General features: G+C 39.6%; 2 long non-coding RNA genes across 3 annotated transcripts in view; one reads left to right on the top strand and one right to left on the bottom strand.

Annotated features, from left to right (window-relative positions):
• Positions 1 to 365: 365 nt before the first annotated feature.
• Positions 366 to 27,986, bottom strand: part of LOC130295541 (uncharacterized) — a 91,444-nt gene continuing 63,823 nt past the window's right edge. Inside the window, exons 3-4 of one of the 2 annotated variants that reach the window (XR_008848898.1) lie at positions 1,656 to 1,770; positions 366 to 1,442 (exon numbers count right to left, since the gene is read on the bottom strand). This is a non-coding gene — a long non-coding RNA (uncharacterized LOC130295541). Of the gene's footprint in view, positions 1,771 to 27,986 lie in introns of both variants that reach the window. The other variant, XR_008848895.1, reaches the window with a different exon arrangement.
• Positions 1,727 to 27,923, top strand: LOC130295542 (uncharacterized). The gene is made up of 3 exons (XR_008848899.1): positions 1,727 to 1,781; positions 17,313 to 17,545; positions 27,866 to 27,923. It is a non-coding gene; the product is annotated as an uncharacterized LOC130295542 (long non-coding RNA).

Below are 27,986 nucleotides of genomic sequence, written 5' to 3'. Positions count from 1 at the left end.
TAGATATGAGATAGATAGATATGAGATAGATAGATATGAGATAGATAGATAGATAGATATGAGATAGATAGATAGATATGAGATAGATAGATATGAGATAGATAGATAGATATGAGATAGATAGATATAAGATAGATATGAGATATATAGATGTGAGATAGATAGATATGAGATAGATAGATATGAGACATATAGATATGAGATAGATAGATAGATATGAGATAGATAGATATGAGATAGATAGATAGATATGAGATAGATAGATAGATATGAGATAGATAGATATGAGACAGATAGATATGAGATAGATAGATATGAGATAGATAGATAGGTAGATAGATAGATAGATAGATAGAAAAATAGATAGAAAAATAGATAGAAAAATAGATAGAAAAATAGATGGATAAAAGTTATTTATCCATTCGAAAATGAAAGGGACAAATGATTTTTGGAAGTTCTGTAATTCTAACAAAAAGAAAACAAGTGGTAGAAAAAAGAGGAATAAAAAGAACAGAGCGCCATGAATCAGAGTTTGTTTCGTGAACAGTCGCGGTTTGTTTTAGGAATTCCGATTTTGCCCAGCGCCTCCTTTCTTTACCCCTATTTCCTCCCTGGTTCATAAAAATAAAAGTCCAGGTGCGGAAAAAGAAACAGATAGTGGCTTTAGAAAAAGAAGGGTTTGTGTCAGGACTCCGGAATGGGAAGATTGTGAATGAGGACTCGTCTGTAACACCGACGTGGAGGATTAAGAATGTATTCACGTAGGAATCAGACTGACACGACAGCGTGATCCGGACCGCAGCAATTCACTAGTCAAATCGCGGAGGTCAAAAGGTCACTCAAGTTCACAGGGGCTGGCGTTTTGTGATGCAAATGCGCTAAACCAGTCACTAGTCCTCGGGCACGCCAAGGGAAGAGGGGAGAATGCCAAAGACTGAGGAGGAGGAGGAGGGGCGGCGGTGGGTGCACTTGTGTTGATGGGGGGCATAAAATCCTGCGGAAAAAAAAACGAAAATAAATAACCAGCTCTTTGTACATTTCTCTGTCTATTAATTACGTCTATAAAGGACGGCAGAAAAAAAAAAAATCCTCCGGCGGTAAAGGCTAAATAGGATATCCATGTGATTTATGGAGTCGTGCCCTTGATGTGCTGATCGCTGGGTGCATGTGTGTGGCGTGGTGTTTTTATTGTCCTTTTTATCCATTTCAGTAACACAAACGTCTATAGCCAGACAGGCCGTCCCCTTTGCGGAGGCACTGGCAGCGTGCCATTACAGACCCCCCATTTTATTTTTTTTCCGGGGGTTGGATACAGAAGCAGATTGTCTTCACTGACTCTCGCCACCAGACCCTGTTCGTCTTTCATTGGTTTGCATCGGCAGAGGTAACCATGGTGACCAAGCCAGTCTATGAAACTTCATTTGTAGGTGCGGTATGTGATTCTAGATGAAGAAGAAAAAAACATATATACAGCCTTTCTCGGAGACGCTGATTTTTTTTTACCTTGTTTTGCATTTTACGTCGAATGACGGAATTGATTTGCTCTGCGCTTGGGGGAAAAAAGAAGTTTTCACAAATTTTTTTACTCGCCATCGGTAGATTCATTCCTGCAAATTCATTCAATGGTTAAGAGAAAAAATAAAAAATCTTCCCACCTTTCCTGAAGGTATTTCAACTTAAAAATATTCAACTTAATTTGCTCTGTTGCGGACCGCTGCAGGATCACGATTTGATGAAGTGTTGAATTCGACATCTCCAATGCTCCTATTCCTAGAAGGAAAGTAAGAAGCAATTCTAAAAAAGACTGTCGCCAGTTCTTGGGACGGGGCCTTGCTTTTTGTCATTTTGGCTAAGATTGGGGGTACTCGATTTGTTAATTTTGGCTGCGGCAATAGGAATGAATGGGTACAGTTGCTTTTACGGTGGCTCGAAAGTTTTTGACCACCTACCTGCTCAGGAATTAGGTGGCAGTTTAATGAATAACACATAAAAAGGAATCCCTTTTTATGTATTATTCATTAAAGGGGTATGCCGCCCCTAGACATCTTATCCATTATCCAAAGGATAGGGGATAAGAGATCTAATCACGGGGGTCCCACGCCCCCTTATGACATCATGCCCCTCTGAATGCAAGTCCATGGGAGGGGGGGCGTGACGGCTGCCACACCCCCTCCCATAGACCTGCATCGAGGGGGTGTAGCGTGACGTCACGAGGGGTGTGGTCATGACGTTACGAGCCTCCGGCGCCGCAGCTGGCGTTCTAAACGACTGCCGGGTGCTGCAGGGAGATCGCAGGGGTCCCATCGGCGGGACCCCCGCAATCAGACAACTTATCCCCTATCCTTTGAATAGGGGATAAGATGTCTAGGGGCAGACTACCCTTTTAAACATTATGTTTTAGTGTTTCGGTGATTTTTTTGGGGGATATAGTACACTAATTTGTGGTATCTGTTGACAGTGACTTTTTTCTCCCACCAAAGAACCCATAATTCCCACCAAAGTCAACAAAGCCCCAGCAAGTACAGGTATTTGTGTCCAGGTGTTTTAGCTCAAGCACTTAACATTGAAGAAACATTTGGTTATGTTAGTTGTATTATTGTTTTTGTTTTATTTTTGTTTTAGTAAGAAAAGTTCCAAAATTTGGAAAAAAAACCTTTTTTTACAAAGGGGGGGGGGGGGGGAAATTTGAATAATTTGGATTGCAACAGTAGAATATGCTCAATGTGGCACAGACTGTAGACTAGGATGTACACAGGTTGACTTAATGGCTGCCTGTAGGTGATCCCTGGTCTTCTAGTTGATGCCATTAGGTTGGACAGGCTGAAAGCCCTGAGCAGGGGTTAATGCCAGCTGCCCTGACAGTCTAGGGTAGTTAAGGGGCTAATTGCATCTCTGCTGGTGGTCTGTGGTATGCAATACCAAATAACTGGTGCTTTAGGATAGGGAAGGGGGCAATGGAACAACCCTGTGGAACTAGGGTAGTGAAGGGATGAATGCCTACTTCCCTGATAGTCTAGCATATCGAACATGGTAGGTCCAAAATGTTGAAGGATCATAGTGGTCAGTGTTACCAGTACCATCCCTGGCAATCTAGGGAAATCAAGGTAGTCCTTTGTGGCCTAGGGCAGCAAGAAGGTTCATGTCTGCAACACTGCCGGCCCAGGGCACTGAAAGGGGTTAATAACTGCATCCCAGGTGATCTAGGACCACTCCCCAAGTAAACTAGGGTATGGACCAGAATAACACCAAATTCCTGGTGGTCTAAGGCAAGGATGGAAGTCTATGTGAGAGAATGTTTGCCTGAGTGAGGATGAATTCTTAAGTTGCTTGGCCACACAATTTTAGCATGAAGAAAAATCTAAGTCGGACTTGAGGTTCCTGGAAAATACCGTCTTGCTTGTCTTTTTACTATTTCATATGAAGCAATATGGTGGTCGTACTGTCATTTGTCAGTATACAGGTGGACTTAAAGGGGTACTCTGGTGGAAAACTTTTTTTTTTTTTTAAATCAACTGGTGCCAGAAAGTTGAACAGATTTGTAAATTGCTTCTATAAAAAATTGTTTTATCCTTCCAGTACTTATTAGCTGCTGAATACTACAGCAGAAACTCTTTTCACAGAGCTCTCTGCTGACATCACGAGTACAGTGCTCTCTGCGGACATCTCTGTCCATTTTAAGAACTGTCCAGCGTAAGAGAAAATCCCCATAGCAAACATATGCTGCTCTGGACAGTTCCTAAAATGGACAGAGATGTTAGCAGAGAGCACTGTGCTCGTGATGTCAGCAGAGAGCACTGTATTCCAAAAAGAAAATAATTTCCTCTGTAGTATTTAGCAGCTAATAAGTACTGTAAGGATTAAGATTTTTTTTATATAAGTCATTTACAAATCTGTTTAACTTTCTGGCACCAGTTGATTTAAAAAATAAATAAATAAATAAATAAATAAATAAAAGTTTTCCACCGGAGTACCCCTTTAAAGACAGTAAAGTGGCTACACCTGATATGCCTATGATAACACTGGGCCACCAATAGCTCAGCGATCTTCAGTGGCCCTATAGGTGCACTCAGGTCCCTCAGTCTTTTGGGGGTCTCAGTGCTCAGGCATCCACCTACCTGGTCAAAAAGGTGATAAGTTGTCATTATAGAATAACCCATTTCATTAATTCTAAGCCTCCCCTCTTTCTTCCTCCTACGTTTGGCTTATCTCCACAAGAACAAAAGGATGTGAGCAAATCTATAGTAACTTTGCCTGAATTCAAATGTAATGAACAGTCTGTTGATGTGTTTAGCCATAATAGTCCAAAAAATTCCACCTTTTATGATCTTAGAGTGCGGTACTTGACTTTTCCAGGCAATTGAGACCCTTTGAAAACAGAACTACATTTTCAAGACTAAATGAGTCGATTCACACTGTAGATTCACTCACCACTATTTGAAAATCCAATGTGCCCAATCCTTCTGTCCCCTAACATCTGCCATTAGGGTAGAGTCAGGAGGCCAACATCTGCCACTGAAGAAGAGTCAGGAGGCCACAATCTGCTATCGGGGACAAATTGTTAGACCAATATCTGCCATCGAGGGAGAGTCAGGCGGCCAACATCTGCCGTTGGGAGATTTAGGAGGCCAACATATTCATCGGGGAAGAGTTGGGATCCCAAAATCTGCCATCAGGACAGTTGAGAGGCAAACATATACATCAAAGAAGAGTCAAAATCGGGAGGGTTGGGTGGCCAATAAGTGCCATCAAGGAAGAGTAGGGAGGCCAAAATCTTCCATCAGGGAAATGTCAGGAGGCCAACATCTACCATTGAAGAAGAGTCAGGAGGCCATTATCTGCCATCAGGTAAAAGTTGGGAAGCCAAAATCTGCCATCAGGAGAAAGTCGGGAGGCCAACAAATGCCATCAGGGAAGAGTCGGGAGGCCAAAATCTGCTGCCATAATGGGAGAGGTGGGAGGCTGACATCTGCCATCAGGGAAGAGTCAGGAGGCCATCATACACATCAGATGGTCGTCTGGTCCTACCAAGATCAGTGATGATGAAAGACACAATTCTAATGTGTATGATCAGCTTCCTGAGGGTTCTCTCATGGGGGGCAATGTGGATATCTCTTTAATTAGAACTGTTTTTTAGTCAATGTTATGGAGGAATTGTCACATTTATTGGGATGTTTTCTGCAGAATAGTCACAAATCAAAACAAATGTATGACCCCCTGCTGCTGAATCCTGTACTTAGGCCTCCTAATATCAAATCCGATTATTTCTTTAATCTTCTGTTTGCCAGAAAAATGAAAGATGGACCCTGACTGGTTACTATGAGAAGTTGGGACACCTATGATAACAATTATCGTTCAGACCGCAGAAATAGGAAGTGTTATCACGAGGAAACGGAACCTCAGATCTGAGATTCAAATCATTTTAAAAATGACAAAGTTCTTGGTTTAGATACAGTTCTTCTCCTCTAGTTGTGGCCCTCAAATCCACCACTTTAAATATATTTGCTTTCAGCTCTCCCGTCTGTCATTGTGTTAGTTAGTAATATCCCATTCATCATTAACCGAGGTCTCTAGTAATAAATATTAGACAAAAAAAAATGAGATAGTGATTCAGTTCAGACAATTGTCCTCGTTCTTCACATGGACCAGGACAGACTGATCCACACACAGAAAGCACTGCCTGACAATGAATCTATAAAGTCACAAAGTCATCTGGTTCCTAGGATTGACCCAAGGTGTCGCCTTGCTAGAAAAACCTACTGGAGGTTCCACTGCATGGGGTGTCTTCAAGTGCTCTGACCTTGGACCTAGCTCCACTTATTTCCATAATAATGTGGGAAATGTTCGTCACAATAAGCACATGGATTTGCTGGTCTCCTTGTCAAACAATACAAGACCCATCAAATACCCTGGGAGATATTATCTCTGATATACCTGCTGCTGCTATATTGCCTGTCTCACTATGGCATGAACAGTCTAGGAATATTTGAGTGAGAGACAGATAAGTCTACCGGTGTCTGCCCTTTACTCCCTTCCTGTGGCTCACCGCCAGGAAATCGCAAAGCAGGTATATAGTTAAAGGGGAAATCCTGTCAAAATCATACAAGAATCTAAGGAAAGTTAAGGTTAGGACTACATGGCGACTTTAACTCCAATAAGGGTCATGTGAACAAAGAACTCCATGTCACACTGCAGGGATCATGCTGTGGTACTGGTAATGTTAGTGAATTAGGTTATTTTGTAACCCATCTGATTAGTTACACATTAAAGTAGTGGTGCCACCCAGCTGTCTTTCTACTGTGCCTGTTATAACTATGATAATACTGCTCCTATATACAAGAATATAACTATTATAATACTGCCTCCTACATACAAGAATATAACTACTATAATACTGCTCCTATATACAAGAATATAACTACTATAATACTGCTCCTATATACAAGAATATAACTACTATAATACTGCTCCTATATACAAGAATATAACTACTATAATACTGCCTCCTATATACAAGAATATAACTACTATAATACTGCTCCTATATACAAGAATATAACTACTATAATAATGCCTCCTATATACAAGAATATAACTACTATAATACTGCTCCTATATACAAGAATATAACCACTATAATACAGCCCCCTATATACAAGAATATAACTACTATAATACTGCTCCTATATACAAGAATATAACTACTATAATACTGCTCCTATATACAAGAATATAACTACTATAATACTGCTCCTATATACAAGAATATAACTACTATAATACTGCCTCCTATATACAAGAATATAACTACTATAATACTGCTCCTATATACAAGAATATAAGTACTATAATACTGCCTCCTATATACAAGAATATAACTACTATAATACTGCTCCTATATACAAGAATATAACCACTATAATACAGCCCCCTATATACAAGAATATAACTACTATAATTCTGCTCCTATATACAATAATATAACTACTATAATACTACCCTTAAATACAAGAATATAACTACTATAATACTGCTTCTATATACAAGAATATAACTACTATAATACTGCCTCCTATATACAAGAATATAACTACTATAATACTGCTCCTATATACAAGAATATATCTACTATAATACTGCTCCTATATACAAGAATATAACTACTATAATACTGCTCCTATATACAAGAATATAACTACTATAATACTGCTCCTATATACAAGAATATAACTACTATAATACTGCCCCCTATGTACAAGAATATAACTACTATAATACTGCCCCCTATGTACAAGAATATAACTGCTATAATACTGCTCCAATATACAAGAATATAACTACTATAATACTTCTCCTATATACAAGAATATAACTACTATAATACTGCTCCTATATACAAGAATATAACTACTATAATACTGCTCCTATATACAAGAATATAACTACTATAATACTGCCTCCTATATACAAGAATATAGCTACTATAATACTGCTCCTATATACAAGAATGTAACTACTATAATACTGTTCCCTATATACAAGAATATAACTACTATAATACTGCTCCTACATACAAGAATATAACTACTATAATACTCCTATATATATAAGAATATAACTACTATAATACTGCTCCTATATACAAGAATATAACTACTATAATACTTCTCCTATATACAAGAATATAACTACTATAATACTGCTCTTATATACAAGAATACTATAATACTGCTCCTATATACAAGAATATAACTACTATAATACTGCTCTTATATACAAGAATATAACTACTATAATACTACTCCTATATTCAAGAATATAACTACTATAATACTGCCCCCTATAAACAAGAATATAACTGCTATAATACTGCTCCAATATACAAGAATATAACTACTATAATACTTCTCCAATATACAAGAATATAACTACTATAATACTGCCCCCTATGTACAAGAATATAACTACTATAATACTGCTCCCTATGTACAAGAATATAACTGCTATAATACTGCTCCAATATACAAGAATATAACTACTATAATACTTCTCCTATATACAAGAATATAACTACTATAATACTGCTCCTATATACAAGAATATAACTACTATAATACTGCTCCTATATACAAGAATATAACTACTATAATACTGCTCCTATATACAAGAATATAACTACTATAATACTGCTCTTATATACAAGAATACTATAATACTGCTCCTATATACAAGAATATATCTACTATAATACTGCTCTTATATACAAGAATATAACTACTATAATACTACTCCTATATTCAAGAATATAACTACTATAATACTGCCTCCTATAAACAAGAATATAACTACTATAATACTGCTCCTATATACAAGAATATAACTACTATAATGCTACTCCTATATACAAGAATATAACTACTATAATACTCCCCTATATGTACAAGAATATAACTACTATAATACTGCTCCTATATACAAGAATATAACTACTATAATACTGCTCCTATATATAAGAATATAACCACTATAATACTGTCTCCTATATACAAGAATTTAACTACTACAATACTGCCTCCTATATACAAGAATATAACTACTATAATACTGCCTCCTATATACAAGAATATAACTACTATAATACTGCCTCCAATATACAAGAATATGAATACTATAATACTGCTCCTATATACAAGAATATAACTACTATAATACTGCACTTATATACAAGAATATAACTACTATAATGCTTCTCCTATATACAAGAATATAACTACTATAACTACTATAATACTGCTCCTATATACAAGAATATAACTACTATAATGCTTCTCCTATATACAACAATATAACTACTATAACTACTATAATACTGCTCCTATATACAAGAATATAACTACTATAATACTTCCCCTATATGTACAAGAATATAACTACTATAATACTCCCCCTATATGTACAAGAATACAACTACTATAATACTGCTCCTATATACAAGAATATAACTACTATAATACTGCTCCTATATACAAGAATATAACTACTATAATACTGCTCCTATATACAATAATATAACTACTATAATACTGCTCCCTTTATACAAGAATATAACTACTATAATACTGCTCCTATATACAAGAATATAACTACTATAATACTGCTCCTATATACAAGAATATAACTACTATAATACTGCTCCTATATACAATAATATAACTACTATAATACTGCTCCTATATACAATAATATAACTACTATAATACTGCTCCTATATACAAGAATATAACTACTATAATACTGCTCCTATATACAAGAATATAACTACTATAATACTTCCCCTATCTGTACAAGAATATAACTATTATAATACTACTATAAATATATAAAGCCTTCCTGTCTGAAAGGGAGACGTTCTTCCCCCATTGTCCCCCTTTCTCCTATTCCCGGGGGTTCACATTGGGATTCTTGCTCATGATATCCCTTTAATCCTCTATTTCCAGTCCGGTCTGCATTGACCACCATGGACCCTGGCATCTACCATAGCAGAAGCCTATTGGCATTTATAATATTATAACATTGGCATGTTCCTCCGCACCCCTACAGATTTAAGCCGGTCACATACATTTACCTCACATGATTCTGTAAGGCGAGATTATCTGAGGGAGAGGAAAATGCTCTTGAGAAGTAAAGTGAATGAAGGGATCATTTTTAAATAGAGAGACTTGCCTTTGTTGACCGGCTTCCCAGCTGCCATAAAATCACAAGCCGGTTGTTATATTTTCACTTGTGTTCTGAACCCCCCCCCCCCCCATGTACTTGAGTGCTATAGAGAGGGTGCGGGAGCTCAGTATGTGAATATCCTTTCAAAGGTCACTTGATTGCCTGCTCACTTTATGGCGTACACCTGCTACATTCTGGTAGTCATTGGAGAGTTCCTCGAAGACATCCTTCACATACAGGCAATCAGAGGGCCATAGTAGTACGATTGAGAACCCTGGGGGAGATTTATCAAAACCCATCCAGAGTTAAAGTTGCTGAGTTGCCCACAGCAACCAATCAGATCGCTTCTTTCATTTTTGAAAAGGCCTCTGAAAAATGAAAGAAGCGATCTGATTGGTTGCTATGGGCAACTCGGCAACTTTTCTTCTGGACAGGTTTTGATAAATCTCTCCCCGACTTTACATTAATTTAATTTTACAAAAAACAAATTTTTGGATTTGTGTTGTTGGTATTGACACCGCTTACAGTGTATCTAGTAATTCTGCTATAGTAGAATGACCAATAGAGCCTAAGGGTCTGTACACATGGCAGAATTTCGGCTTGCGGAATTCCATTTGCGCAATTTCGCCTCAAATTAAAGCCTATAGACTTCTATGGCATTCCGCACTCCCATTCACACTTCTGAATTTTCGCTTGCGGACCCCTTTAGTTATCTCTCCCCCTTTAGGGACTATCCCACCTGTCAGAAGGCCACTCTTGCAGGTATTAATTCCTTATGTAGGTAGTGCACCTGTAGGTAGTATTCCCCTGCAGGTAGGACAACCATAGGTGATATCTCCCCTGGGGGTAGTATCCCCCTGCAGGTAGCTTCCACCCTTTAGGTAATATTCCCCTGTAGGTAGCATGTTCCTGCAAGTAGTTTGACCCTGTAGTTAGCGTCCCCCTGCAGGTATTTCCCCCTCTTCAGTATGTAAGAAAAAAAAAAACACAAACCCTATACTCACTTTCTCTTGGCTTTTACTTCCGGCTCCCATGAGGTCCACCAGTGTCTTTTCTTCCTTCCCGCTCTGCAAGTGCACGATGATGTCATTTGTGCGTGGGAGCTCAGAGGAATAGAGCGGCCTCTAGTGACTGTAGGCATAATGCTGCCTGCTACCAAAAGGGTGATTGACAGAGCGAGGAGTCGATCGCTTTAACTAAATTTAACTGTTTAACAGTTAACAGTTAAATGTCAGTCCTCCAGGGGAGGAGAGAAAGCACAGCACCCCCTTCTGTCTACTGAAGTGATGTGCCCTGCTGTGACTATCATAGTGTCCCTGACTTGCTGAGACTTCTAGTACTATGTATCTGACCCCTGGCTTATATGCTGCTTAATTTCTGGCTTGCTTAGACTTCTGGTTCTGCCGAATTGACCTCTGATCGTCTCTGGGCTGTGCTCAAGCACATTACACTGGTAGCTCTGCTCTTCCCACACTGCCGGCCCATGCTTGTTGACTACACTTTGTCTTTACTCTCTGTCCTGCCAATCCAAGTCATTCTGGATGCCAGAATCCTGGTAATTAACACTTACGCATTTATTAGAGAATAATGTAAATGTTCTTTCGTATGCCTTGTGCTACCTGTTTTAGCTGATATGGCAGGCTTGGTTTTCCAGTCATAATGATTTGTATTTCCCTACTGAAATAATTTTCTCAAGCTGCCTACATTTTCCATGAATACTCTGGCTTTCAAGAGAGAGCGGGTGGAGTCTCATCACTACAGTTCCCCTAATGAGATCAACCTTATCACCTGGCTGGACTCCGGCAACCAGAAGCCTAAACTGCTGAGACTCATAAGTGTCAGTTCACATTATGTGCAGTTTTGAGATATATATATATATATGTATGTATATATACACATATATATACTGCTCAAAAAAATAAGGGGAACACTAAGATAACACATCCTAGATCTGAATGAATGAACACTTTCGTCTTTACATAGTTGAATGTACGGACAACAAAATCACACAAAAATTATCAATGGAAATCAACCCATGGAGGTCTGGATATGGAGTCACACTCAAAATCACAGTGGAAAACCCCACTACAGGCCGATCCAACTTTATGTAATGTCCTTAAAACAAGTCACAATGAGGCTCAGTGGCCTCCACGTGCCCGTATGGTCTCCCTACAACGCCTGGGCATGCTCCTGATGAGGTGGCGGATGGTCTCCTGAGGGATGTCCTCCAAGACCTGGACTAAAGCAATCGCCAACTCCTGGACAGTCTGTGGTGCAACGTGGCGTTGGTGGATGGAGCGAGATATGATGTCCCAGATGTGCTCAATCGGATTCAGGGGAACGGGCGGGCCAGTGCATAGCATCAATGCCTTCCTCTTGCAGGAACTGCTGACACACTCCAGCCACATGAGGTCTAGCATTGTCTTGCATTAGGAGGAACTCAGGGCCAACCGCACCAGCATATGGTCTCACAAGGCTACCTCTGACAAGCACATGGAGTGCTGAGCGGCCCCCCAAAGAAATGCCACCCCACACCATTACTGACCCACCGCCAAACCGGTCATGTTGGAGGATGTTGCAGGCAGCAGAACGTGCTCCACGGCGTATCCAGACTCTGTCACGTTTGTCACATGTGCTCAGTGTGAACCTGCTTTCATCTGTGAAGAGCACAGGGCGCCAGTGGCAAATTTGCCAATCTTGGTGTTCTCTGGCAAATGCCAAACATCCTGCACGGTGTTGGGCTGTTAGCACAACCCCCACCTGTGGATGTCGGGCCCTCATACCACCCTCATGGAGTCAGTTTCTGATCATTTGAGTAGACACATGAACATTTATGGCCTGCTGGAGGTAATTTTGCTCCTCCTTGCACAAAGGTGCGGTCCTGCTGCTGGGTTGTTGCCCTCCTACGGCCTCCTCCACGTCTCCTGATGTACTGGCCTGTCTCCTGGTAGCGCCTCCATGCTCTGGACACTACGCTGACAGACACAGCAAACCTTCTTGCCACAGCTCGCATTGATGTGCCATCCTGGATGAGCTGCACTACCTGAGCCACTTGTGTGGGTTGTAGACTCCATCTCATGCTACCACTAGAGTGAAAGCACCGCCAGCATTCAAAAGTGACCAAAACATCAGCTAGGAAGACTAGGAACTGAGAAGTGGTCTGTGGTCACCACCTGCAGAACCACTCCTTTATTGGGGGTGTCTTGCTAATTGCCTATAATTTCCACCTGTTTGCACAACAGCATGTGAAATTGATTGTGAATCAGTGTTGCTACCTGAGTGGACAGAAGTGTGTTTAACTTGGATCTACATTGTGTTGTTTAAGTGTTCCCTTTATTTTTTTGAGCAGTATATATATATATATATATTTATATGATATATATATACAGACACAGATAGAGCTGGAGGGGAGATATACAACTACTATATATCCTGGTCACATAGAAATACCAGCAGCAGAATACAGAGGGGAGGTGTATAACTACTATATTTCCTGAGCCCATAGAGAAATCAGCAGTAATATACAGATAGAGCTGGAGGGGAAGAGGTATTTAACTACTATATATCTTGATCCCATAGAAATAGCAGCAGTATAAAGATAGAGCTGGAAGAGAGGTGTATAACTACTATATATACTGATACCATAGATATAGCAGCAAAAGTATATAGATAGAGCTAGAAGGGAGATGTATTACTACTATATATACTGATCCCATAGAGATAACAGCAGCAGTATACAGATAAAACTGGGAGGTGAGGTGTACAACTACTATTTATCCTTTGGCTGTCCGGGCATGCTGGGAGTTGTAGTTTTGCAACAATTAGATATTAGATTCAGAGAAGGGTCCTGTGAACTCCTGGTATATCTGTGATATAAGGAGCAATGCAGTTCCCAGGAAGACAAATTACATGACTGGCCCATGGGTTTTGTGACAACCCAGATATAAGTTTAAAGTGAACCTGTCATCACTTTCAATCTACCTAAACCTCGAGCCATCTGGATTGTCCCTGGCAGCTCCTCCCTGCCCCACCAGCCTTGATTGAGAGAACTTTCCTTGTTTGAGTATAGGGAGATATCTGTCAATCCAGACCAATTGGGTAGGTAGAAGCCACCAGGGACCGCCCGGTGACTCGTGGTTCAGGCAGCATGATAACTAATTCTTGTGTCTATATTGCAATAATTGCCTTAAAGGAGAACTCCAGCCAAAAGGAAATTATCCCCTATGCACAGGATAGTGGATAAGTAGCTGATCGTGGGGGGGTCCGACCGCTAGGACCTCCCTGCAATCTCTGGAACGTGTATCTCTTTCAGTGAGGAGCGCATTCATTTCAATGGGAGCACCGATGAGACCCGAGTACTAGAACTGGGGAGTGCGCTACTCTTGGCACCAAATAGATCGGAACCCCCGGAAAAAGGGGAAAAGAGTAGCTTGCACCAATACTCATTACAGAATAAAAAACAATTATAGCAAAACATTTTTATTTATTTATTTTTCAACATTTTTACAAAATAAAAACCGATATAGCAGGGACATTCAAAAAGTTTCTTAAAAGATCAGTTTTATATTTTCTTTGTAAATGGCAATGGTGGGAAGAGTTATAATTGGTTGTGTCTTAGCGTGTCATGTGACTTGCATCAGAAAAGAAGGCAACTTTGTAAAAAATAAAAAAGTGATGTGATTTGTTTTGAAATATAGTTAAACAAGGGCAGAAACTTGTTGAATGTCCCTCGTAACAACAGTATATAAATTAATTTTATTCATGTGTGTTTTTTTAATTAAAATATAAAAAAAACGAATAAAAAAAATATATACATATATATATTTAGTCGATGAGAGAACAATGTTAAAATCATTATAATACTACTTAAAATAATATATCATTTATTTATTTTTTGTATTAGGCCCCAATAATTCTTAGAATGTGTAATATTGTTTTTATTTTTATTAGTAGTAGTGGTCTTTTTTATTAGGTTTTTTTTTTCTATAGTTTTAACATATAATGATATTGTTAGTTTTTTCTAGTTAGTATTACTATTATTTTTACCGCTGTTTTAATGATTAATGTAATTTTTGTTGTTCCAGCCATCTTTCTTGAGCAGTAAGTGTCCTGAAATGACTGCAAAGTGACAACTGCTCCCCTCCTGACACCAGAAGAATTGATGGCCTTAATTTATCGTCCATACTTATCCCAAGTGCCCGTACAAGTGGTTTGTCTCTCACATCGAGTGTGGCTTGGAGAGACTTAGTCTTTCAGGGGTAGGGGTGATGGTCTCCAGTGAGAATCATGTAGTGTAGACTTCCCCAGATAGAGAAATGAGAGCGGTGACAGGCCGTGAAATCCAAATGAATAGGCCTCATCCAGCCAAATCTGCAGGACATGTCTGAGAAATAACTAAATTAGCTCCCCCACCCCCATATAAAGGGGCTCAGGGTAGAGTCGGCTAGAATGGGACACTGCTTAAAATATTCAAGACGACAGTCCAGCCAGAGTCTGGGGGAAGATCAAAGACACCGTAGGGTAGTGAAAGGTCCACCTCACGTCAGGCCCGGAGAAGACTTCTTTATAGTCTCTCTAAACTTTAATCACATAATAGTCACCAATTATTCCGCCATCATTTATGGTCCTTTTTTTTATTTCTTTTTATAGAAAATCTTTAGAATTCAGAACTTTTTGAGAAAATTTTTGCACATCCCACCGGGCTTTACTAGAGATAATGAGACAAGACATCCTGACAGACGTGGATATCTCAAAGGCATTTCACTGTTTATATTTTTTATTTTATTATAATTTATATTTAAATATTTTACCCAGAATTCATCAAGGCTTATTTACTGTCTGATTTGCCCATAGCCACAAGTCACGGCTCAGCCTTCATTTCTGAGATTCCTCTGGTAAAATGGAAGCTGAGCTGGTGGTTATGGGAGAACAGGTCAGCGTTTCGACTCTGTTTTGAAAAATCTGTTCGTTCATTGAGAGCATTTTTTTCCACAATTTTGGATTTATGGAGGATTCTTTGGTTTTATGTCTTTTTGATGTCTCTATGGTTTAGGCAAAAGCAATAAAGTAAGATGGTGTCACCACCATTTGCGCAAAACGGACTTTGAATCCACTGGTATTGGCGGGGGTAGATTATCCACAGTGGATTCCAATGACGGACTGAAAGAAACAAAACAGTAAATGGATTGTCATGAGCTCCCGCACCAAGGCGGGTCTCAACCCCCAGCTGGCCTGTATACATGGCTCCATGTCAACACATAACTTCCAGAACTTGTAAACGGTAGCAGTACACATGTGCCAGCATATTGTCTGCAAGGGTCAGGAAGCCAGGGCTGGATCAGGCAATAGAGACGACTCATCATGAGAGAAGCTAAAGACTAGGAAGGTAAATATGGCATCAGACTGGGGTGCCTAGGTCCTACCAGAAGAATTTACTCTGTTGACGTACACTAAAGTTACATGGAAATATGACCTGTTTTACCCAAATTTTGCTACGATGTTGTGCAAAGAACATCATAATGCAGAGACATATGTAGGCACTATTTAGAGGCCCCCTGGGGGATTCAACAATTTGTTGGTGGGCCACTGAGGGCCTGAGTGAATATGTATGTTCTTCTTGTTTTGGCACCAATCTAAATGGCAAACCACAGGAAACTCCATAATACAAGGTTGGTGGAATTTTATTTCCCTCGGGTCACTCCCTTGGCACCCAACTTTCTGCTTCCCGGACAGACTCATCTCGGCAGGAACTGGTAGATCAACCAACCGATGACTGAAGCAGACACTGGAGTGGACAGTTCCTGCTGAGCTGAGTCTATATCGGAAGCAGGATGAGGTCACATCAGAAGCAGAGTGGGGGGATCGGGAGAGTTAAATCTGACTAGTCCCTCTTAGGCTCTTTTCACACTAGTGATTTTTCTGTTTTTGAAGTACCGTCGCATGTTCCGTCACGGTTTTCGGCAAAAATCTGCCGTTACAAAACCCCTGACGGCCAAGACTAAATCGCATTGCAGCCTATGGAATTTTTTAACTGCCCGTTTGCACCCGTATATGCCCGTAATTCATTACGGACGTTACAGAGTGACGGGACATCGTGGCGGAAAAATTACTGCATGCACCTCTGTCCATGTCAGTAACTGTCCAGAGCAGGAGAAAATCCCCATAGCAAACCTCTCCTGCACTGGACAGTTCCTGACATGTGTCTTCCCTTATATCCATAGTGATCTTTTTAAAATTATTATGTAGAGAAAATCTAAGCACAAGAAGCGAAGCCACAAATATCATGAAAAATATTTTTCATGTTGAACCCTCCAAACATTAGTCAAAACTGCTTCTTTTGGTCCGGAAGATGATGTGAGTTCTATTGTATGTGGTATATATTCCTATATAATGCATATGAATTATCTGGTTCCATATGTCTTACTGATGTCAATAGATTTATTGTATGGGATTCTACGGCTGCTTCTAAACCGGGAAATAAGGGACACTGAGAGCATTTGGCACCTGCTGTATTTCCAGGCATTGACAATATATTCCATTTGTTGGTAATAAACAGGATATACTGAGAAACATTATTTTTCACACTTTTTTTTTTCCAGCCGACGATAGGAATATCAGCTGAAAATCACCAGCCGCCATCAATACAGCCGTCAAACACAACAAATATAACTTTATTTTCCATGGGAAATTGAAGTCATGCCGCCCAAAACCATCTGATCCTGTTGTATAAAAGAACCGAGCTCGACCACCATCAGCTGGCCGGAGTCCAAGAAGGATATGAAATGTATTAAGGGATATCAGCCCAAAGCAGCTGGGTGTTTTGTAGACAAAGGTAAGGACGCAGCCAGCATTTTCATTTGAAAACGGGAAAAAAAAATCTCTTTTGTTTGATAGGCCAGAAAAAAAAATTATATATATATATCTATCCCACTCTGCAATTCCTTACAGTCAAGGATATCAAAGTGTAGCCAAGAGCAGAGATGTGAAGGATGAAAATGCTTCAAAACACAACATCTAAGTACTGGGTTTACTGCAGGCGGATGATGAGAAACTTGTAAGTGGTGCGTTACAGCCCCTAGTGGCCAGCACACTATATTGCAGGTGTGCTATGACTAGTTTTTTTCAGCACAAACATACAGGGATGAATGCACGAATGCGTAGCGTCATTGACATGAAACCTCCGGTACCATTCTGTCGAATCTTACCAATATTTTTTATTTAAGAAAAAAATGAATATTAAAATTGTACTTTTTTTTTTATATTGCAAATCAGCCGTTGTTCTTTTCATGGAAAAAACTAAACAAAAAACACATTTTGGGTGCCATACTTTGCATTTGTATCATTCTACTATAGAGGTTATACCTTGTATCTTATTTTTTATAATTTAAATAAAAAAAATTATTAACCATTTACTTTTTTTCTGTTTCGCATTTATGGATAACACAGAGTCATCCAGTAAGGAAAATAAATGGAATTGTAGGTAAAAGCTCAAGAAGAAAGGCAGAAGGGTTTACGCCTGAAGGTCGTCAAATGTACATGAATCAAAATAATTTGGTAAAATATAGGATATCAGAGCAAAGATAATTTTTTTAAAAGACAAATATATAAAATATATTATAAAAATATAGGAAATTCATAGAAAAAAGATGAGATGAGTCTTATCTGCAGCAGAAACCAGGATTCATTGTCCTGTCGTGTGAAGAATAAACATCATACATAAAAAAAGGCTATAATGAATGGAAACACACATAAAAACACACAAAAACATACATATCTGCACATATAAACACACACACAAACATATCCATACATACAGACATACATAAAAGATGCAAACATATACACACATATAAACACCCACACACATACATAAATATATATATATATATATATATATATATATATATATATATACGCACACACATATAAAAACAAATATATAAATATACTCATATACAAACACACACATATACATATGTACACACATATAAACACCCACACACATACATATACAGGGTCTTCTTTCACACACTATGATCAAAACCATACAAGTACAAAAAAAAAAAGGTTGTGTGTGAACAAACCCCACACCCAATATATTAAGTTATCTTATCTTCTTTTTCCTGATCTCATAAGGTGTTACATTCATTATGTAATGCAATATCTTTAGGAAAACAAATAAGGAAACATGCAAAGAGTTTAAGAACAATTTCAATTTAATTTTAATTTAGAATAATCATAACATTATTATTATTAGTGTTGTTAATATTATATAAGAATTAGTATTGCATCTAAAACTGATAAACCAATGGTAAACGATTTAGTAAGCTTTTTCACAATTAAAAATAGACAAGAATGTAATGAAAAAAATCTAAAATTTGTTCATCAAATTGCAAAAAATATGTTCTACCTCCAGATCCAGAAGTATGCCAGTTATAAATTTACATGATTTTTTTCTTTTTCTTTAGAAACATATTTTTGGCTGATATAGACGGCTGTCACATGAGTAGTAATCTTATATAGATAAATCATATCCCGTGTCTTTCGGTATTTCTCAGTACAGTATTTTTCTGCATTACTAAAGGCTTCATGTTTTAACTATAACCTGAGCATGTGCAGTGTGGACCCTGTAGTCAGAGGAGAAACCCCTCTGCATGTCACAAGGCGTATATTACCACAGTGATAAAGATATCATACAAATGTGGTATGGTATATATCACTAGAGTGATACAGTGTATATTATAATACAGATGTGATACCGTATAAATGACAGATATGATACAGTAAATATTCTAGTGTGATACAGTATTGACACTTGGGGTACAAGATAATGACACTTGGGGTACAGGATGATAACACTTGGGGTATAGGATAATAACACTTGGGGTACAGGATGATAACACTTGGGGTACAGGATGATAACACTTGGGGTACAGGATGATAACACTTGGGGTACAGGATAATAACACTTGGGGTACAGGATGATAACACTTGGGGTACAGGATGATAACACTTGGGGTACAGGATAATGACACTTGGGGTATAGGATAATAACACTTGGGATACCGGATGATAACACTTGGGATACAGGCTAATAACACTTGGGGTACAGGATAATAACACTTGGGGTACAGGATGATAACACTTGGGGTACAGGATAATGATATTTGGGGTACAGGATGACACTTGGGGTACAGGATAATGACACTTGGGGTACAGGATGATAACACTTGGGGTACAGGATAATGACACTTGGGGTACAGGATGATGACACTTGGGGTGCAGGATGATAACACTTGGGGTACAGGATAATAACACTTGGGGGTACAGGATGATAACACTTGGGGTACAGGATGATAACACTTGGGATACAGGATGATAATACTTGGGGTACAGGATAATAACACTTGGGGTACAGGATGATAACACTTGGGGTACAGGATGATAACACTTGGGTACAGGATGATGACACTTGGGGTACAGGATGATGACACTTGGGGAACAGGATGATAACATTTGGGGTACAGGATAATGACACTTAGGGTACAGGATAATGACACTTGGGGTACAGGATAAAAACACTTGGGATACAGGATGATAACACTTGGGGTACAGTATATTGACACTTGGGGTACAGGATAATGACACTTGGGGTACAGGATGATAATACTTGGGGTACAGGATAATGACACTTGGGTTACAGGATGATAACACTTGGGGTACAGGATAATGACACTTGGGGTACAGGATGATAACACTTGGGGTACAGGATGATAACACTTGGGGTACAGGAGGATAATATTTGGGGTACAGGATAATAACACTTGGGGTACAGGATGATAACACTTGGGGTACAGGATAATGAAACTTGGGTACAGGATAACACTTGGGGTACAGGATAATAACACTTGGAGTACAGGATGATAACACTTGGGGTACAGGATAATGACACTTGGGGTACAGGATGATTACACTTGGGGTACAGGAAGATAACACTTGGGGTACAGGATGATGACACTTGGGGTACAGGATAATGACACTGTGGTACAGGATAATGACTCGGAGTGACAGTCTGCAGTTCTTTAGGTTTGTTAGGACTTCCATCATGGTTCTGATGTCACTTGTAGTCCCACATAAGTCCTGATAACAGGCCGTGAGCAGTTTGTGCTGACACTTCTCCGATATCTGGGGGTTGTCCCTTCTTCCTGTCTCATCACTATTAATTCGAACATTAGATATTCTGCACATTCTGCCTGGAGAATCTTCTGATCCTTATCTGATTTCTCACTGCTCTTTGCCGCCAGGGAAACACGGACGACGTAATTTACTTATTTCTTCAACGCAATTATGTTGCGAGAAAAAAATCTCTATTAATGTAAATGTAAATAAATGGTGTCAGGTCTGATGGGTTTAATCCTTCACAGAAAAAAATATTATTTCTAAGCCAATTGGGGGCAACAGGAATGAAGTGGGATCATTTTAGGTTTTTTAAAGTGCGTTTTACTAAATTGAGGGCAATAATCCAGGACTGGATTATAAACTGAATTCATAATATATACCTTACAACATGGGGCTAGTCATGTGACTACAGGAATGTACACTCACGGGCCTCATATTTAGGTACAACACTTTTAATTGCTTGTTAAGCAATTTTCAGCCAATCACATGACAGCAACTCGATGCATTTAGGCATGTAGAAGTGGTCTAGACAAGTTCAAATTGGGCATCAGAATGGGGGATGAAAGGAGATTTAAGTTACTGTGAATGTGACATGAATAACCACTGGAAATAACGAATGTCTGCAGAATACCATCTCTAAAAGCACAACACTTCCAGCCGTGAAGCAGATGGGCTACAGCAGCCGAAGACCACACCAGGGGCCAGTTCTGTCAGCTACGAACAGGAAACTGAGGCTACAATTCACACAGGAACCAAAACTGGACAATGGAAGATGGAAGAATGTTGTCTGGTCTGAGGAGTCTTCATTCCAGCTGTGACATTCAGATGGCATTGCTCAAATTGTGTAACATGAAAGCATGGATCCCTCCTGCCTTGTATCAGGGTCAGGCTGGTGGGGGTGTAATGATGGGGGACATGTTCTGGGCACTTTGGGCCTCTTAGTACCAATTGATCCTGGTATAAACACCACAGCCTCCCTGAGTATTGTTACTGACCATGTCCTTCCCTTTATGACCACAGTGGACCCATCTTCTGATGATACCTCCAGCAGGATAATACCACATGTCACATGACATCATCTCATACAGGACAATGAGGTCACATGACATCATCTCATACAGGACAATGAGGTCACATGACATCATCTCATACAGGACAATGAGGTCACATGACATCATATCATACAGGACAATGAGGTCACATGACATCATCTCATACAATGCAATACAATGAGGTCACATGACTCCAATGGCCTCCACAGTCACCAGATCTCATCTAATAGATCACTGCCAGAATGTGGTGGAACTGGAGATTCTTATCATGGATGTGCTGCCGGCAAATCTGCAGCAATTGAGTGATGTCATCATGTCCATATGGAGGAACTGTGTGATGTCATCATGTCCATATGGAGGAACTGTGTGATGTCATCATGTCCATATGGAGGAACTGTGTGATGTCATCATGTCCGTATTTACATAAATCTCTCGGGATTGTTTCCAGCACCTTGTAGAAAGTATGGCACCAAGAATGAAGATGTATTAGGTCCGGAGTACCCCTTTAACATTTTATTTAATTATTTATTTTAGCCTACCTAAATATTGTTGCTATAACCAAGATCATTGTGTCTGGCCAAGTAGAGATGCCACAAGCCAAGAAGAGATGCCACGGGCCAAAACCAAAGGGGCTCTGTTTAAACAATCACCCTGCTTTTCTGCTAATATTATTCCACCCCATTGGATTGTGCCTGATTATTACCAAACATGAACTTGACCAGACCAGTCATAACCCAGCTTTCCAGTCTATTCTTTAACATCATTGCAATACTGCATCCTTATCCTATCAGACCTCTGTTCTGTGACCCTTGGCTGGTTCAAATACCATTACTTCTGGTTTATACTATGATATGCCCGGTTCTACCTAACTTCCATTACCTTAACTTTCCCTATACCTGGTGTCCCCTACTTATCATACTACCCACACTGATACATTTTTATTATTGACTTTCTCTTGTCATTTCCCCTAGACATGTACTTCTTTCCATTCCCAAGTATTCTGTTCCGCCTAACTAGACCCTTATTCAGGAAAACAAACTTAAAGGGGTACTCCGCCTCTAGACATCTTATCCCCTATCCAAAGGATAGGGGATAAGATGTCTTATCGCAGGGGTCCCACTGTTGGGGACTACCACGATCTCGGCTACAGCACATCAGACAACCGGTGCACGGAGCGAACTTTGCTCCCTGCCAAATGACTGGCGATGCGGGGCGGAGGCTCGTGATGTCACGGTCACGCCCCGTGCGTGACATCACAGCAGTGGAGTACCCCTTTAAGACTAACATGAGGCATTGAGATCCTGAGAGCATATGGGTATGTAGTTCCAGGGATCCAGGGATGGTATTCAAATATGTAACAACCGATTCCCCATCTTCCTACATGAACCGGCAGCCACATTAGACACTATCAGGAGGAGCATCAGGAGGGGCTTACTCAATTAGCTGCAAAAATCAGCCAAGGAGTGGGGGCCAAAGATGGAAAACATCAGGAACCTCCCACTCACAAAAGTTGTGTAGGACCACTGCTTCTCTCTGTTTGGGCACTGTGAGAACCAGTGATAACTGGATGGTTCCCTCCTTTGCATTAACCAGAGTCAGCACCTTTACGCCCAGCACCAGCAATTCTTGTGTGTCACCAGGTAGCTGTGCCACCAGCATCAAATTTGGTAGTCCCATATAATGCCCATTAATTTGGAGCAGGGTGATACCAATCTCCCTAACATCACTAAGGTGCCCCATACCTAAAAATAAGCGGATGAGGTGGCCACTCTAAGATTCCATGCCTTCTCCTGCATGTGACACAAGTCTTTGAAGCTTAGCAGTGTCTTATCTGTCTTCACCCTCTTTCTGCTGGAGCTGCATATACAAAGACCACTGAGGCTATATACGTCTGAGCAACCATCTGGGGATGATCACAGTCTTCTTCTCATTTAGAGCCATTTTGAATTTGGGGGCTGATGCAGAAAACAAGCCTAACACACAGTTAAAGGGGTACTTTGCTGTTAGACATCTCATCCCCTATCCCCTAGACATCTTAATGGGGGGTCCCGTTGCTGGGGATCTCCTGCAGCACCCGGCATTCTAAACAAAGTCCGGGTTCCTGTGGCAGTGGTCGTGACGTCACGGCCACGCCCCCTCATGAAATCACACAACGCTCCCTCCATTCATGTCTATGGGAGGGGCCGTGTTGGCCGACACGCCCCTTCCCATAGACATGAATGGAGGGGGGCGTGGTGTGATGTCACGCCGAGGGGTTGTTCAGAACGCTGGAGCACCAGAGCGTTAACAAAAACAGGCCTAAAAACTGACTTTGAACCTTTTGGCACCTTACAAAGTGAATTATGTGACATGAGTACACCACCCCCCACCCCTTTTTTTTTTTTTTTGTGTTTTTTAGAATATGGCTGCAGAAACCAAATATGAGGAAGTGGTCAACTCATGAGGAATGTAGCCAGGACCCTAGCAAAGAAAAGGTCAGGGCTGCTGTGTGAGGTCAGGAGAACACATAGGCATAGATCAAGAACCGGGTGAATTGATTTGCCCCAGCACTGGGTATATAGTGGAGCTAGCGTACCTCATACGAATATCAGCATATTAGGACATAGTAACTGAGAATATGAGAAGCTAGGGAGCAGGACATTGACCACAACGATGGAAGCTTCACAGCCCTGACTCCCACCATACAGAAACTTCTCGAGGTATTGCAGCACTGTGGCCAAAGGTTCGAGTAAAGGTTGCCATAAACATTAAGTGTGTCAGTCAAACCCAGCGATTTTTACTGGAATGGCCAACCATCTAACGACTATGGTAGCTTCCCAATGTGGCTTTGCTCTGGCAGTAGAACACTTACGTGTATGGCCATCTCACAGTACTCCAACAAAAATAAACTTATCCCTTATCCACAGGATAAGAGATAAGTAGCTGATCGCCGGGGGTATGATCATTCATTGGCATAATCGGTGCTCCATTCATTTCTATGGGAGCGCCGATGATGCCTGAGTGCTGTACATGGGTCTTTTTGGGCTCCCATAGAAATGAATGGAGCACGTGCCAGCTGCAGCAGGTGCTCCTTACTAAGCGGCGGGTCCCTTTGCGGTGATCGTGGGGGGGGGGGGGGGGGAGGCATCCCCATCGGTCAGATCCCCCACAATCAGCTACTTCTCCCCTATTCTGTGTATAGGGGATAAGTTAATTTTCACCGGAGATCTCCCTTAAGACTAAGGACAATATCTTCACGGAGTATGCATGTTTTTCCCAAATGTTTGAGAAAGCTTCTTTCTACTAGTACTTTTATCACATGGAGATGGCATTGACTCTAGTACGTAGGCTTCCATTACAGAGAAGGACAAGATCATAAGCCCTACAGACAATTATTTGCATACGGTGTTGAGGGCCATGCTAGTGACACAGAGTGTGGTCAATGAACAGTCTATGTCAGACTATAGTCTAAAAGTAAAGTATTATACAACAGTCTATGGATTATATGTTATTATTAGTTAGAATAAAGATAGAGAAGATGGGAAAGAAAAATCCCGAAATAGTCTGCATGATAGATATGAAGGGGATTGCTCTGCCATCCCTATTCATACAATTTATCACAGCCGAATCATCCCTTCCCTACATCAATGAGCTCTGAACATTGTCTTTGTTCCCCGGCTCATCAGTACCGATCACACTTAAAAGAAGATTAATTATATGGCTGTTTGCAGAACCATTTCACCATTCCCGGCCCCTAAGACAAGAAGGGATTTCGGATCCCAACATTGTCTTGCTTTTTGTTTTGTTTTTATTTTTCGGTATGGTCTAGAAGATAATACGAGTCGTCTGTGACATCTTTGAGCTATTGTCAAGTCCCATATTGATAGCTGTCTGTAGTATACACAGTCCCCACCGATGGGTGCGCACGGCCGTCAACACTGACAGACAGACAGACGGACGGACGCCCACCGTGCCCATGATTTGTTGACGCGCGTCTCATTATCAAATTGGCCTTTCAAGAGTCTGACATTTTAAAGGCAAATTCCTTTTCACACATTTTTCCCCTCCCTGGTCGCTTCTTGTTGAACTACATTGAGATTTCATGGGAAGAATTACTCAATAAAATGTCTTTCTGTTGGTATTGTATCCTCTGCCGCTTGGCGACAATCGGCTCATTACCAAGGACGCCCATTTAAATGATAACAACAAAAAAAACAACAATAAAAAACTAAATGTTTTAGGTATGGAGCACAAGTTCTCAAGCCATGGCTGTCAATACTTTTTTTTTTTTTTTTTGGGGGGGGGGGGGGGGGGAGAAGTTTTATCTAGACACTCCATCGCGCCACATTAAGTCTTGTGTCTGTGGTTCATGTCTACAAGCAGTAACACAATCCACTATGTTTTGTGCTATAGAATAATAGAAAAGTTACAAAAAAAAACTTGATATGGTTATTTTATGATAGGTTAAGATCAGTGGTCAAAAACTGTGGTTCTCCAGGCATTGCGAAACTTCAACTCCCAGGATGCCCGGACATTCCGGGCATTGCTGGGAGTTGACGTTTTGCACAATCTGGAAGGCCACAGTTTGAGACCACTGTGTGAGTCAAAATTAATTTTGAAAACATTTTTCTTAGGTATAGTTTACACAATAAGTTTTATAAATACAATAAATGGATTAATTTATTAAATTATAATATAGAAAAAGCTTCAATGGTGAGTTTGCTCATTTTAGATGGGACCACCAACAAATTAATCGTCAATATATCTGAATTTTCTACATTTTACATGGCGAGTGGAAGCGTAGGAATGCACCATTTCTCATTTAATTGTCCTATTAAATGGAAGATGACATCAAACCAAATACCTAGAATCCTGAGAATATCCGGATGGTCTGTCGCCCTCCCCTCCGTAACATGTAGAGCTATCTGTTAAATGTCTGAATCTCCGCAGGGAGATACCATTTGGCATTTACTCTGCACCCTCCGCAGGTGACCTTGGGCCAGCCTGTATTGTCCTCTTGGATTTTAAGCTAATTCAGCCCTAACTACAATTCAGGACAATTATTTAAGTGCATTAAACTGTTCTGCCCAGAACCCCAAATTACTTCAAGGTCAGCAGCTAGTATACATAGAGGACATTTTCTAGGAATGTCATCTAATTACGGCGACAACCACTATAGTATTGCTTATTTGCCACTTATATGTATTCATTATTTCCTAAGGGTCTATGAAAAATGCTAGAAAAATTCTGTTAATTACATACATCATAATGTGAAGGGAAGTAAAAAACATGAAAGTCCAGAGCTGAAAAGCAAAAAAAAATAAAACAAAAATGCACACATGCATGCAATAAAAAACATTAGGAAAAAAGCAAAATTAAAAAAAAAAAATTAGTAAAATATATAAAAATAAATAAATGGAGAAAATAAAAAACCATAAGAAGAAAAAAAGCTAAATAAATGTGTTAATTGCATAAACAACATAAATAAAAATGTTTAACAAAAAAGCAAAGGGAAATTTTTGTAAGAAAAAATGTTTAAAAAAAAGATTACTGACCATAATATAATGTGTATATGTATTGACTAAATACAGTCCTAATTTTGATATATGTTTGTTTTGGTTTTGTTGTTTGGTTTTATGAGCTTATTTTTTTGCTTCTTTTTCACTAATGTTCACCAAATTATTCATCAAATGACCTCCTGATGGTTTCTAAATTCAGGATTTTTTATAATTTGTCCATTATAAACAGAAAATGTGTTATCATAGGTAATAGTAATAAAATTAAATATGTATCAAATATAAAATAACAGTAGACTCTTCAAAGATTTATGTTGTAGAATAATATTGCTTTTATAGTTTGCTATTCCTGGTAATCCAGTTCATGGGTATACATTGTAAATTATGTGTAATATAATATATTAAGATATCTTTTGTTAATTCCAGTAACAACAGATGGAAAGTGGGGCACCGGACTGAAGAATTCAAAAGTTATTAGAATTTAATTATTCATCCAAAATAATAAAAAAAAAATTCTGTTAGTCTTAAATTACAAAAGAATTATATT

The sequence above is a fragment of the Hyla sarda genome, chromosome 11 (genome assembly GCF_029499605.1).
Source record: "Hyla sarda isolate aHylSar1 chromosome 11, aHylSar1.hap1, whole genome shotgun sequence".
NCBI lineage: Eukaryota > Metazoa > Chordata > Amphibia > Anura > Hylidae > Hyla > Hyla sarda.
The sequence above is the reverse complement of the archived record's forward strand: the minus strand, read 5'-3'. Positions and strand labels throughout refer to the sequence as shown.